This window comes from Leopardus geoffroyi, chromosome C3 (genome assembly GCF_018350155.1).
Source record: "Leopardus geoffroyi isolate Oge1 chromosome C3, O.geoffroyi_Oge1_pat1.0, whole genome shotgun sequence".
Lineage (NCBI taxonomy): Eukaryota > Metazoa > Chordata > Mammalia > Carnivora > Felidae > Leopardus > Leopardus geoffroyi.
The window spans coordinates 30,389,628-30,400,802 of NC_059338.1; the positions used below are offsets into that span (position 1 = coordinate 30,389,628).

Sequence of the window (11,175 nt, forward strand, 5' to 3'; positions counted from 1 at the left end):
GCAGGAAAGGATATCCACTGGAATAAAGACAGTCTCTTCAGCAAGTGGTGCTGGGAAAACTGGAAGAGACATGCAGAAGAATGAACCTGGACCACTTTCTCACACCATACACAAATATAAACTCAAAATGGATGAAAGACCTAAATGTAAGACAGAAAGTCATCAAAATCCTCAAGGAGAAAGCAGGCAAAAACCTCTTTGACCTTGCCCGCAGCAACTTCTTACTCAACACATCTCTGGAGGCAAGGGAAACAAAAGCAAAAATGAACCATTGGGACCTCATCAAAATAAAAACTTTCTGCACAGTGAAGGAAATACTAAGAAAAATTAAAAGGCAAACGATGGAATGGGAGAAGATATTTGCAAATTACATATCAGATAAAGGGTTAGTATCCAAAATCTATAAAGAACTTATCAAATTCAACATCCAAAACCAAATAATCTAGTGAAGAAATAGGCAAAAGACATGAATAGACACTTCTCCAAAGACAATATCCAGATGGCCAACCAACACATGAAAAATGCTTAACATCACTCATCATCAAGGAAATACAAATCAAAAAGACATTGAGATACCACCTCACGTCTGTCAGAATGGCTAACAACTCAGGCAACAACAGATGTTGACGAAGATGTGGAGAAAGAGGATCTCTTTTACTGCTGGTGCGAATGCAAACTGGTGCAGCCACTGTGGAAAACAGTATGGAGGTTCCTCAAAAAATTAAAAATGAGCTAACCCCACAACCCAGCAATTGCACTACTAGGTATTTATCCAAGGGATACAGGTGTGCTGTTTTGAAGGGACACATGCACCCTAATGCTTATAACAGCACTATAAACAATAGCCAAAGTACGGAAAGAGCCCAGATTTCCATCGATGGATGAACGGATAAAGAAGACATGGTATATATATACAATGGAGTATTACTCGGCCATCAAAAAGAATGAAGTCTTGCCATTTGCAACCATGTGGATGGAACTGGAGGGTATTATGCTAAGCGAAATTAGTCAGAGAAAGACAAATATCATATGACTTCACTCATATGAGGACTTTAAGAGACAAAACAGATGAACATAAGGGAAAGGAAACAAAAATAATGTAAAAACAGGGAGGGGGACAAAACACAAGAGACTCTTAAATATGGAGAACAGACGGTTACTGAAGGGGTTGTGGGAGGGGGGATGGGCTAAGTGGGTAAGGGGCATTAAGGAATCTACTCCTGAAATCATTGTTGTACTATATGCTAACTAACTTGGATGTAAATTAAAAAAATAAATAACATCTTTTAAAAAAGTGATTTTGCATTTTTTTTTTCTGATTTCAAAGCTTATGCTCTGTCTTAACCATATGACTCTGTGTGGAGAAGTGGGTGGGAGTGGGTGTATGTGTGTATGTGCAAATATACTTAGGAAGTTGAAGCAAGGGAGGTTTATATGCATCTTTTTTTTTTTTTTAACATTTTATTTATTTTTGAGAGACAGAGTGCAAGCAGGGGAGGGGCAGAGAGAGAGGGGGAGACACAGAATTCGAAGCAGGCTCTAGGCTCCGAGCTGTCAGCACAGAACCCAATCCAGGGCTCAAACCCACCGTGAGATCATGATCTGAGCCAAAGTTGGACACTTAACCGACTGAACCACCCAGGTGCCCCATGTACACACCTTTAATCATGAAGGAAAGTTTAGTAAAGAGGTTAGGTGTGAGAAGAGGCTTGAAGTATAGACAGGCTTTTTTTTTTTTTAATTAAAAAAATATTTTTTAATGTTTATTTATTTTTGAGAGTGAGCAAACGGGAAGGGGCAGAAAGAGGGAGACACAGAATCCAAAGCAGACTCCAGGCTCTGAGTTGTCAGCACAGAACCCACTGCAGGGTCAAACTCACAATCCGCAACAGCCAAAGTCAGATGCTTAACCGACTAAGCCACCCTGGCACCCCCCTTCCTGTTTTTTTTTCCAATTTAAATTTTAATTATCGTTTTAAAACAATTATTTTTCTTATAAAAATAGTACATGTTCTTTGCAGAAAAAAATGGACATAATTTAATAATAAAAAGAAAAAAACCCAACCAGAACTGTGCCACCAAGAGAAACCTCCTTTTAACAACTTGGTATATATCTTTTAAAACCTAATTTCCTTTTTCTAGATAGGTTGATGGGTAAATAAATGGAGAGAGAGAGAGAAAGAGAAAGACAGAGAGAGAGAGAGAGAGAGACACACACACACAAATGAGCATGATTATATCAATGTACTAATGTATTCTTATTTGTTTGTTTGCTCAGCCAACATTACATTATGGAAGTAGTTCACAGATTTTATGGGTGGACAGGGCAGAGATATTTTCAGCAAAGTAATAGTTTAACAGGATCATGGATTCAGAAAAGATTGTGAAGTATAACAACTACTTGTTGTGCACTTTGGGTTCACGTTTAAGGTGAGGGAGACTTTGGAGCTAGATTTGCAGGACCTGAGAGTATCAGACTGGAGAGTATGGACTTTATTTGGTAGAAAAGGTGAAACCATTTAACCATTTTTGAACATTCTGACACTCTGCTTTAGAAAGGTTAATTTGGGGATCATATACTGGACGGGCAGGAATATGAGATGCGAAGATTAAAGCTTGTTAGAGGACTCTGTTCCAGGAGAGAAGAACTGAGGACTAAAACCTGGAGGTGACAGTAAGAAGACAAAAGAAGAGCCACAGAAAAGGAAGAATTAATGGGGTAGCGGGGTAACCTACCTGTGTGTGTGGTGGGGACGGAAAAAAGCAAAGATGGATGAGGGCTGCCAGTGGTGAGCTGTCAATAGTCATGGGGTCATGGGAGAAAGAGCTGACCCCAGGAGCAAGATGACTATGTGTCAGCTTTGGGAGGTCAGTGAGACATCCAAAGTAGAAGTGTCTATCAGGCAATCACACACATGAATGTGGGGTAAAACGGCACATGTCTTTCAGTTACCCATTAAAAGCTCCTCAAAGCCAAGGGTGGGCAATGCATTAAAACTTTAGTTGGATTCTTCCATTTTTGTTGAGCTTCTAAAAAGCCATCTCTTGAACGGTGTTGCCACCATCCATATAATCTGCTTAATGTAGTGACCATTGGTCCTATTTAACTTAGCTCTGCAATCACACATGATTTTGGACTGTAATTTCTAGACCATAATTTCATTCTGAGTTTCCTTTTTTGGAATAAGTTGATTAATTTTGTTTTTTTATGTAAATAGTGAAGTGACTGAATCCCAACTGTATACGTAAATGAGAAGGAACTGACATCTTTTGAACAAAAAAGGAGTATGAGGAATCACTTTGGTTTGAGAGCCAGATGGTCCACTTTTGGCACTGATCATGTCCACTTCTCACTCTTCCTATTATAACATACCTCAGCTAACTGTTTATGAAAATGACAAGAATCTTATTCCAAGTTACTGAAAAGATTTCATGCTATGAACCCAATGCTCAATGAACCATTGTAAGATTTGAGACTATATTGGTGTCAATCAGGAAGATTGCATTAACTCTTTGAAGGCCTTCAAATTTGAATTAGCAGATGACAAGCTGTAAAATGCATTCATGGTATCTCTGAAACATGATTCTTCTTAAAGGTCTTGTTTTCAGGGCCATTGGCTGTGTGTACTCCACTGAAAGACTGAGCCCCTAAATCTAGAGGCCAGACTTAGACCTTCTCATAATTCTTAAGACCCAACTTTATACCCCCAAAGTTTCTTGATTCTGTCCATCTTCACATTGCTACTGCTCTGAGATTCAATTCAATCCTCTTGACGCTGCTTGACGTAGACTATTGCAATAGCTCAACTGGCCTGTCTGCCTCTAGTCTCATCTCCAATCCATCCTTCTTGCTGCCAGCATGGTCTTTCTAAAACACAGCTCTGAATATGACACTTCCCTACTCAGAAATCTTTCAACATTTTTTACAATAGCTAATATATGGAAGCAACCTAAGTGTCCAGTGATAGACAGATGAATGGATAAGGAAGATGTAGTGTATCTACATAAAGGAATATGACACAGCCAAAAAAAGTCAATGAAATTTTGCCCTTCATGACAACTGGATGGACCTAGAGTGTATTATGCTAAGTGAGATAAGTCAGACAGAGAAAGGCAAGTACCATATGACTTATTATTGTAATAATTTTGTATGATGACAGATGATAACTACACATATTATGATGAACATTCTGTAAAGTATATAATTGTTGAATCACTATTATATACCTGAAACTAATAGAATATTGTATGACAACTATATTTCAATTAAAAACAAACAAAAAACCCCAAAACTTGTCAACACTTGCATTGTTTATAGAGGAGAATGCAAACTCCTTAGTATACCAGAACAAAACCTGATACACGCCGTCTTTAGTTACCTTTGCACAACCTCATCTGTAATCACTCTCTTTAACATTGTCCACACTTGTCATACCTCCATGCCTTTGCATGCATGAATTCTGTATTGGTGTCTTCTGCTTGGTGAACTCCTATTCATTCCTCAAAGTCCAGTTTGTATGTCAGTTGTTTGAATCTCTGTTTCTTCTTTCTCTCTTTATCTCTCCATGTTGGCTGAATAAATTCCTCTGTCATTTCTATTCACTTCATTCTAATGTACATCATGTTGTGGTATACGGTTAGTTATTACATGTTTTCTTCTCTGGCTAGGATATGAACTCCCCCAAGGGTAGCAACTGTGTTATATTTACCTCTCCACCTTTTCAGGAAACATAAAATAAGGATTGTTTAAGAAAAAGTGTTCTGGGGCGCCTGGGTGGCTCAGTTGGTTAAGCGTCCAACTTTGGCTCAGCTCATGATCTCACAGTTTGTGGGTCCAAGCCCTGTGTCAGACTCTGTACTGACAGCTCAGAGCCTGGAGTCTGCTTCAGATTCTGTGTCTCCCTGTCTCTCTGCCCCTCCCCCACTCATACTATTTCTCTCTCATAAATAAATAAATACAAATATTTTTTAAAATTTAAAAAAAATTTTAGAAAGTATTCTGAGTCCATCTCAGTCTCCAGTTTGGAGTTTGTTATTTATAAGGCAAATTGAACAGAAAAGAGAGGAGTTCTGTTTAACAGCAAGCACACATATTTATAACTTTGGCCCTTCTGTAATAAAACTGATATTTTATAGAATATTTAGAAAATGGGATGAAGGGAGTCCTGGGTGGCTCAGTCAGTTAAGCATCTGACTCTTGATTTCAGCTCAGTTTCATCTCATGGTTCATGAGTTTGAGCCCCTCATCAGGCTCCACACTAACAGTACAAAGCCTACTTGGAATTCTCTCTCTCTCCCTCTCTCTCTGTCCCTTCCCTGCCTGCACGCACTTTTCTCTCACTCAAAAAAAAAAAAAAAAAAAAAACTTTATTTTTTTTAATTTTTATTTTTTTTAATTTTTTTAATGTTTATTTCTTTATTTTTGAGAGAGAGAGAGAGAGAGCAGGGCAGGGGCCGAGAGAGAGGGAGACACAGAATCCGAAGCAGGCTCCAGGCTCTGAGCTGTCAGCACAGAGCCTGATGTGGGTGGGGCTCGAACTCATGAACTGAGATCATGACCAGAGCAGAAGTCAGAGGCTTAACCAACTGAGCTACCCAGGCGCCCCTAAGGAATCAACTTGAAATACATGAAACATTTTTGTATTTTTGCTGAAACATGTGCAGAGTTCAAGGTGAGATCTGTGGCCGTCCTGGAGGTATGTCACATGGCTGTCCAGTCAGCTGACAGCCTCCAGATGCTGCACCTTTGGGACCCAACACAACGTTCACGCCAAAGCCACTCTCTCCATGCACTGTTCATCCTCATGGACCTGGCTAAGGCTTCCTCAGAGCAGATATCGGACTGCAGTTTGAGGGTACTCTCACCCGGTTTTTCCTTCCTTCTGGCCTTCCACAGGGTCGCACCCTTATTTGTTGCTCAAAAGGCTTTTCCAGCTTATGCCTGCCTCCCTTCCCTTTATTCCTCATGGAAGTCCCCCCCTGGTAAATCTCCTGTACTCCTGAATCCATCTTGGCATCTGCCTCCCAGAGGACATAAACCAGCAGACCTACAGGATGAACAGAGGTTACCTAAGCTAAGAAGGAAGACAGAGAAATTCAGGTAGAGTGGACAGCATGGTGAGTTCAAGGGACTGGGGCAGAGTGAGTGGAGGGGAAGCATGGTGTGGCATGACCTGGAGGCGGGGGGGGGGGGGGGGGGTCGGGGCTTTTCCTTGTAACAAAACCCATTAAAGGGGTTTAATCAGAGACGATGAGCAGATTTGCATTTTGAAAGTTTATTCTGGCTCCTTTGTAGCAAAGGCAACAGTTTGGAATAGTCTAAATGAGAGTTAATGGTAGACCAAACTAAGGTGGTGGGGGGGGGTGGGTGGGCAGGGTGATGAAGATGTACATCACATTTGAGAAATATTTATGGAAGACTTGGTCATGAGTTGGAAATACAGAGATGAGGGAGAAGGGGTGTATGTGATTTTTCAGTTTGGGCTGGCATGACTAGTTGGGCGGGAGAGCCATACATTGAACTTGGGAACTCGTGAAGGGAACTGAGTGTAGAGGGAGGAGTGTGTCCACTGGATGTGGACACACTGAGTGTGAGATGCTCGGGCGCTAACGCTCAAGAAGGGAGGCGGGTAGGCATTTGACATGGGGACTGGGACCAGTGAGAGACAAGCGTGCAGGTGGAGGTGATCGCAGCTGAGGCTGTCCATGCAGAGGCCTGTGATCTAGGGGCCAGAGTCGGTCTCCGTGAAGGCCACGGAGCGACTAAGACATCAGTAGTGGCCCCCAGCCCCTCTGCTAGGGGGCTGTGGCAGAGCTGGAGGACGAGTCTCAGAGGAACGGAGGTTTCGTCCTGATACCTCCCTCGTGTCTTTTCATAGTTTGACAAAAGCATGGACGAGTAGAGGTCTGAACACGGCAAGGAGAAACAGCAGGATCTCCTTCCTCCCGGCACTGAGGTACGCGGAGTGCGGGAAACATGAACACGCATGTGCACGTGCACACATGGGAAGACTTATTTTAAGAAATTGTTTCAATTGTAGGGGCTGCGGGCCTGAAATTTGTCGGGCAGAGATCTCAGGCAGGAGTTGATACAACAGTCTTGAGGCAGAATTTCTTCTTTGCCCAGGAACCTTAGTTTTGGCTCTTAAGATCTTTCAGTGGAGTGAATGAAGCCCACCCGTGTTAAGGATAATCTCTTTACTTCAAGTCAACCGATTGTAGATGTTCACCACGTCTACCTTGACAGCAACACCTAGATCGGTGTTTAGTTAAGTAACTGGCGCTACAGCTGAGCCAAGTTGACACAGAAAACTGACCACCGCAAAGACTGGAAACCATGGGCAGGGTGGGGTCCTGGGACCTTGAGGTTTCCATGAAAACCAATGGAAGGAAGTAACATCCTGCTCCTCGTGAAGACTCAGGGAGCCTGCTGGTTTTGGACTGGCCTTTCCAGGTCTAGAGGAAGTATTTGTGAACTCAGAGAAAACTGGGCTGAGAGTGAAAAGGAGCTGCAAGAGTGGCCTATGGCTGTGAACGAACAAGGCTCCCTCTTCTTCCTCATACCTGCAGGTGAGCCAGAGTCCAGCTTGGCCCCTCCTCTGGACATAGGAGGTCAAGTACGTTGGACCTGGCAGGTGCATAAGGCCCAGTTCTGGGCCATCCTCAGCTCCCACTGCCCTGGCCATTTCCATTAGGTTGTGCTCTTATAATTCTGCAATCCTTAGTTCCCAGCACAGATGGCTGTGTTTTAATAGTGGCTTTCTAAACAGTTTAACTATTGCCAACTCTGCTATGATTCAGAAAGGAAATGGCTTTCAGGAGTGTGGAAACCAATCAGTCTAAGCAGGAACTGCCACCTGTGGGAAAACATAAGTGAAACTTTCCAATATTCTTGGCAATATGAATATGTTTATACTTTGAAAGCACAAACTGGTGTAGAAGTAGATACTTGCCCTGTGATTTCTCAAGTACTAAGTGTCACACAGAGCCACGAAGAGGGAATAAAAAAGTACTACTATTGTGTGACTTGGTACATGTTTCTTGTCTTTGGACCTCAGTTTTCTTCTCTGTAAACTGGGTGGAAGATAATTCCTGCCTGCCTTATTCCGGATTGTTACGAGGAGCAGGTCAAACGAACCGATACAATTAATTTATTAGGAGGGGTTAAGATGTCTGACTGATGCAAACTGTTGTTGTGTGATTTTTTTTATTATCATTCTCCTTATTTACAGAGAATCTAAATATGCAAGTTGGAACTTTAATGTGGCCTCCACACAAGGGCAAACAGTACAGTCGGGGGCAGTGCTTGGGTCTTTCCGTATTACATTTAATATTAAATAACTAAATATTAAAAATTGCTCATTATTGACTTGCCCGTGTCTGATTACTTAATCAGTGTAATGTTTATTTAGACTTTCTCCCCACAGTCTGAGTCTCACCCGTTGGATTAAAGCCCAGGGTGGCCAGGCTTTTTGACAGAGGGCCACGCAGTGGTTTCTGATTGAGCCTCTGGGCCTCCCCCGCGAAAGCCTGCTCCTGTCTGCTGCAGACAAATTGCACTGCCTCGGGATATTGACCCTTTGCCTGCCGGCTCATTTTCTTCTCCCCTCTGCAAACAGAGGCCGAATTTGTCTCTCTTTCACTTCCAATTTGGGAGGCAGATTGCAGTCTTGGAAATCGGAATGATTTGCCCTCGTATACATGCATCCCACCGAACATTCACAGGAATTCAAACTGTGACGTGTTAATACGGTTTACGGTTTCATCAAAGCGCAGTTAGTTGAATTGTTGGCCAGCTTTAACTGGAGTTGCTAGTGCTCACACAACAGCAAAGCCCCGTGGGGCCCTCCCTGCTGGTACCTGGTCACCTGCATTGTCACATTGTGGCTACACAGTGTTATGAATCAGGTGGGCAAAAAGCTAGCATTTTACATCAGCCTGAATTTTTTTTCTCTTCTTATTGCTACTTATTTTATTTTTTCCTTTATTTATTGATTTTTTTAGCCCTGAATTTTATTTATCCATGGGGAAGTTGTGATTTTTAGGGCAGAGATTATTTTGAATTTTACCCTCCCAGTTTTGCAGGGAAAATTGATTGTGTTAGGTCAAAAATTTTTTGTCTTTGGAAATTAAGCTTTCTTCAAGCCCTAGGTAGATGACTATACTATTTGCAAATCACTGATATGTTAATTATATTCCATAGCCTTTACTGTGTGTAGTATTCAGGCTATCAGGTTCACATAAACTGTTTGCTTTAAAATGTGTATATTTCAAGTCCCGAATTAGAAAGAAGCTGCCTGGGTTTCAGTGGTTCTTACAGCACCTGCTGTCCTTTCTCCCCACATCCCAAGGCTTGCGGCTAGAGGCTAGCATGGTCTCTTCAATATGCAAACCTGATTCTCTTTGAAAACCCTTCATCACCTTCAGGCTCCTCCAGCCTTCTGGTCCTCCTTGTTGCCCACCCTCTGCTTCATTTTCCACCCTCCCCCACAGGCACTTGTGTTCCAGTCACGCCGAACAATTTGCAATTACAGAGGGATTTATGAGCTATCAGGGGCTATATCTGTGCCCCTGCACTTCCCTGCATCAGGAATGTCTTTCCCTCTGTGTTCTCTTCCTTATGGGTATTTCAAGATGAAACTCACATGTCTCATTACCCACCCCGTCCTGCCCCACCCTTCCTCCGGCCCCCCCCCGAAGATCCTATCTATCACTTCACCCATGGCTGTTGTAATTGTTTATTTATCTAGTTTCTCCCTTTCAGACTGGAAGATTCCTCACACCTGGGACCAGGCTTCCATCTCTGAACCCCGGCATCTGATACATTTTGTGATCATTTATAAGCACTCAATAAATATTTCTTGAATAAATTGTTCCTATCTATTTTCTATATTTGTTCTAAAAGAGACATCTTTAGTTAATTTACGCTTAGCCTAGTTTCTTAGTTTACAGGTCTCAGCTCCTTGAAGTGTGGTCCCAGGACAGTAGCATCTGTATCAGCTGGCAGCTTGTTAGAAATGCAGTGTCCCACCCATCCAGACCTGCGAATCAGAATCTGCATTCTAGTAAGATCTCCAGGTGGCTGTGTGCACCTTCAGGTTTGACAAGCACTGCCATAGGTAACTGAAGGTAATGCAATCTTGTTTCTTTTAAAATACTTCTAGAATTTAACCATTTTTTCCCTGAAATAATAGTATACTATTCTAAGCAATTTTGTAAAAAGTTTTTAGCAAAGCTCTAGTATGCTAAATTTTGGAGTAATTTTTTTATGAAAAATATAAATTATCACTGGCATTTGATACGATTGCAGATAGAGGAAATTTCTGTCTGTAAAAAGGACATGAGACCACATAATCTGTTTCCTCGTAGGAGGGGCGTAAGGATGACCCCTGGTTGGAAAAGGAGGCTAGACACTTTGTCTTGAAATTTTATCTGTATGACAACACACTCTTTTGTTTAGATTATGTTACCAGGTTTTGCTTAGATCAAATTACCAAGTTAATTTGTCTAATGATACAAGTATCCACATTTTATATAGGTTCGAGGAAATGTCAGTTGTTCATAGAAGGAATGAGTTAACTTCCTTGGCAATCTTTTTCTGTAAGACCTCACATCCAATCCACCAGCAAATCCTCTAGGCATCACCTCTGGAAGGTACCCAGGACCTGACTGCATCTCACCACTTTTGTCAATACTGCTCTTTTTTTTTTTTTTAAGTGAATTCTACAACCTATGTGGGGCTTGAACACATGAACCCCAAGATATCAAGAGTCACGGGCTCTCCCGACTAAACCAGTCAGGCGCCCCTTCCCAATACTGTTCTAATCTAAGTCACCTTCATCTCTTACCGTAACTGTTACAAGGGCCTCCTATCCATTTTCCTATTTCCACCTACCACCCAACAGTCTATTATCCACTCAGTTGTCAGATAATGCGTCCTCTGCCCCAGATCCTCTGATGGCTGCTAATCTCAATCTGCAGGACATTCAAGTCCTCGTTATGCCCTGCAAGAACCCCCCATCCTCTCTAACTTCATCTTTTCTTGCTTACTTGTTCCATTTCACTTTTGCGCTCCTGCACATAGGCCTCCTGGCTGTTGTTTCTCAAGCCCAGTCACCAAGGCTTCTGCCTCAGGGCTTTTGCACATATCCTTTCCACTGCTAAGAAACTTTCCAA

At 42.1% G+C, this 11,175-nt stretch overlaps 1 long non-coding RNA gene across 1 annotated transcript; it reads left to right on the top strand.

Moving 5' to 3' along the window:
* Positions 1–5,582: 5,582 nt before the first annotated feature.
* LOC123586937 lies at positions 5,583–9,869 on the top strand. The gene is made up of 2 exons (XR_006707026.1): positions 5,583–7,569; positions 9,764–9,869. It is a non-coding gene; the product is annotated as an uncharacterized LOC123586937 (long non-coding RNA).
* The last annotated feature ends 1,306 nt before the right edge of the window (positions 9,870–11,175 follow it).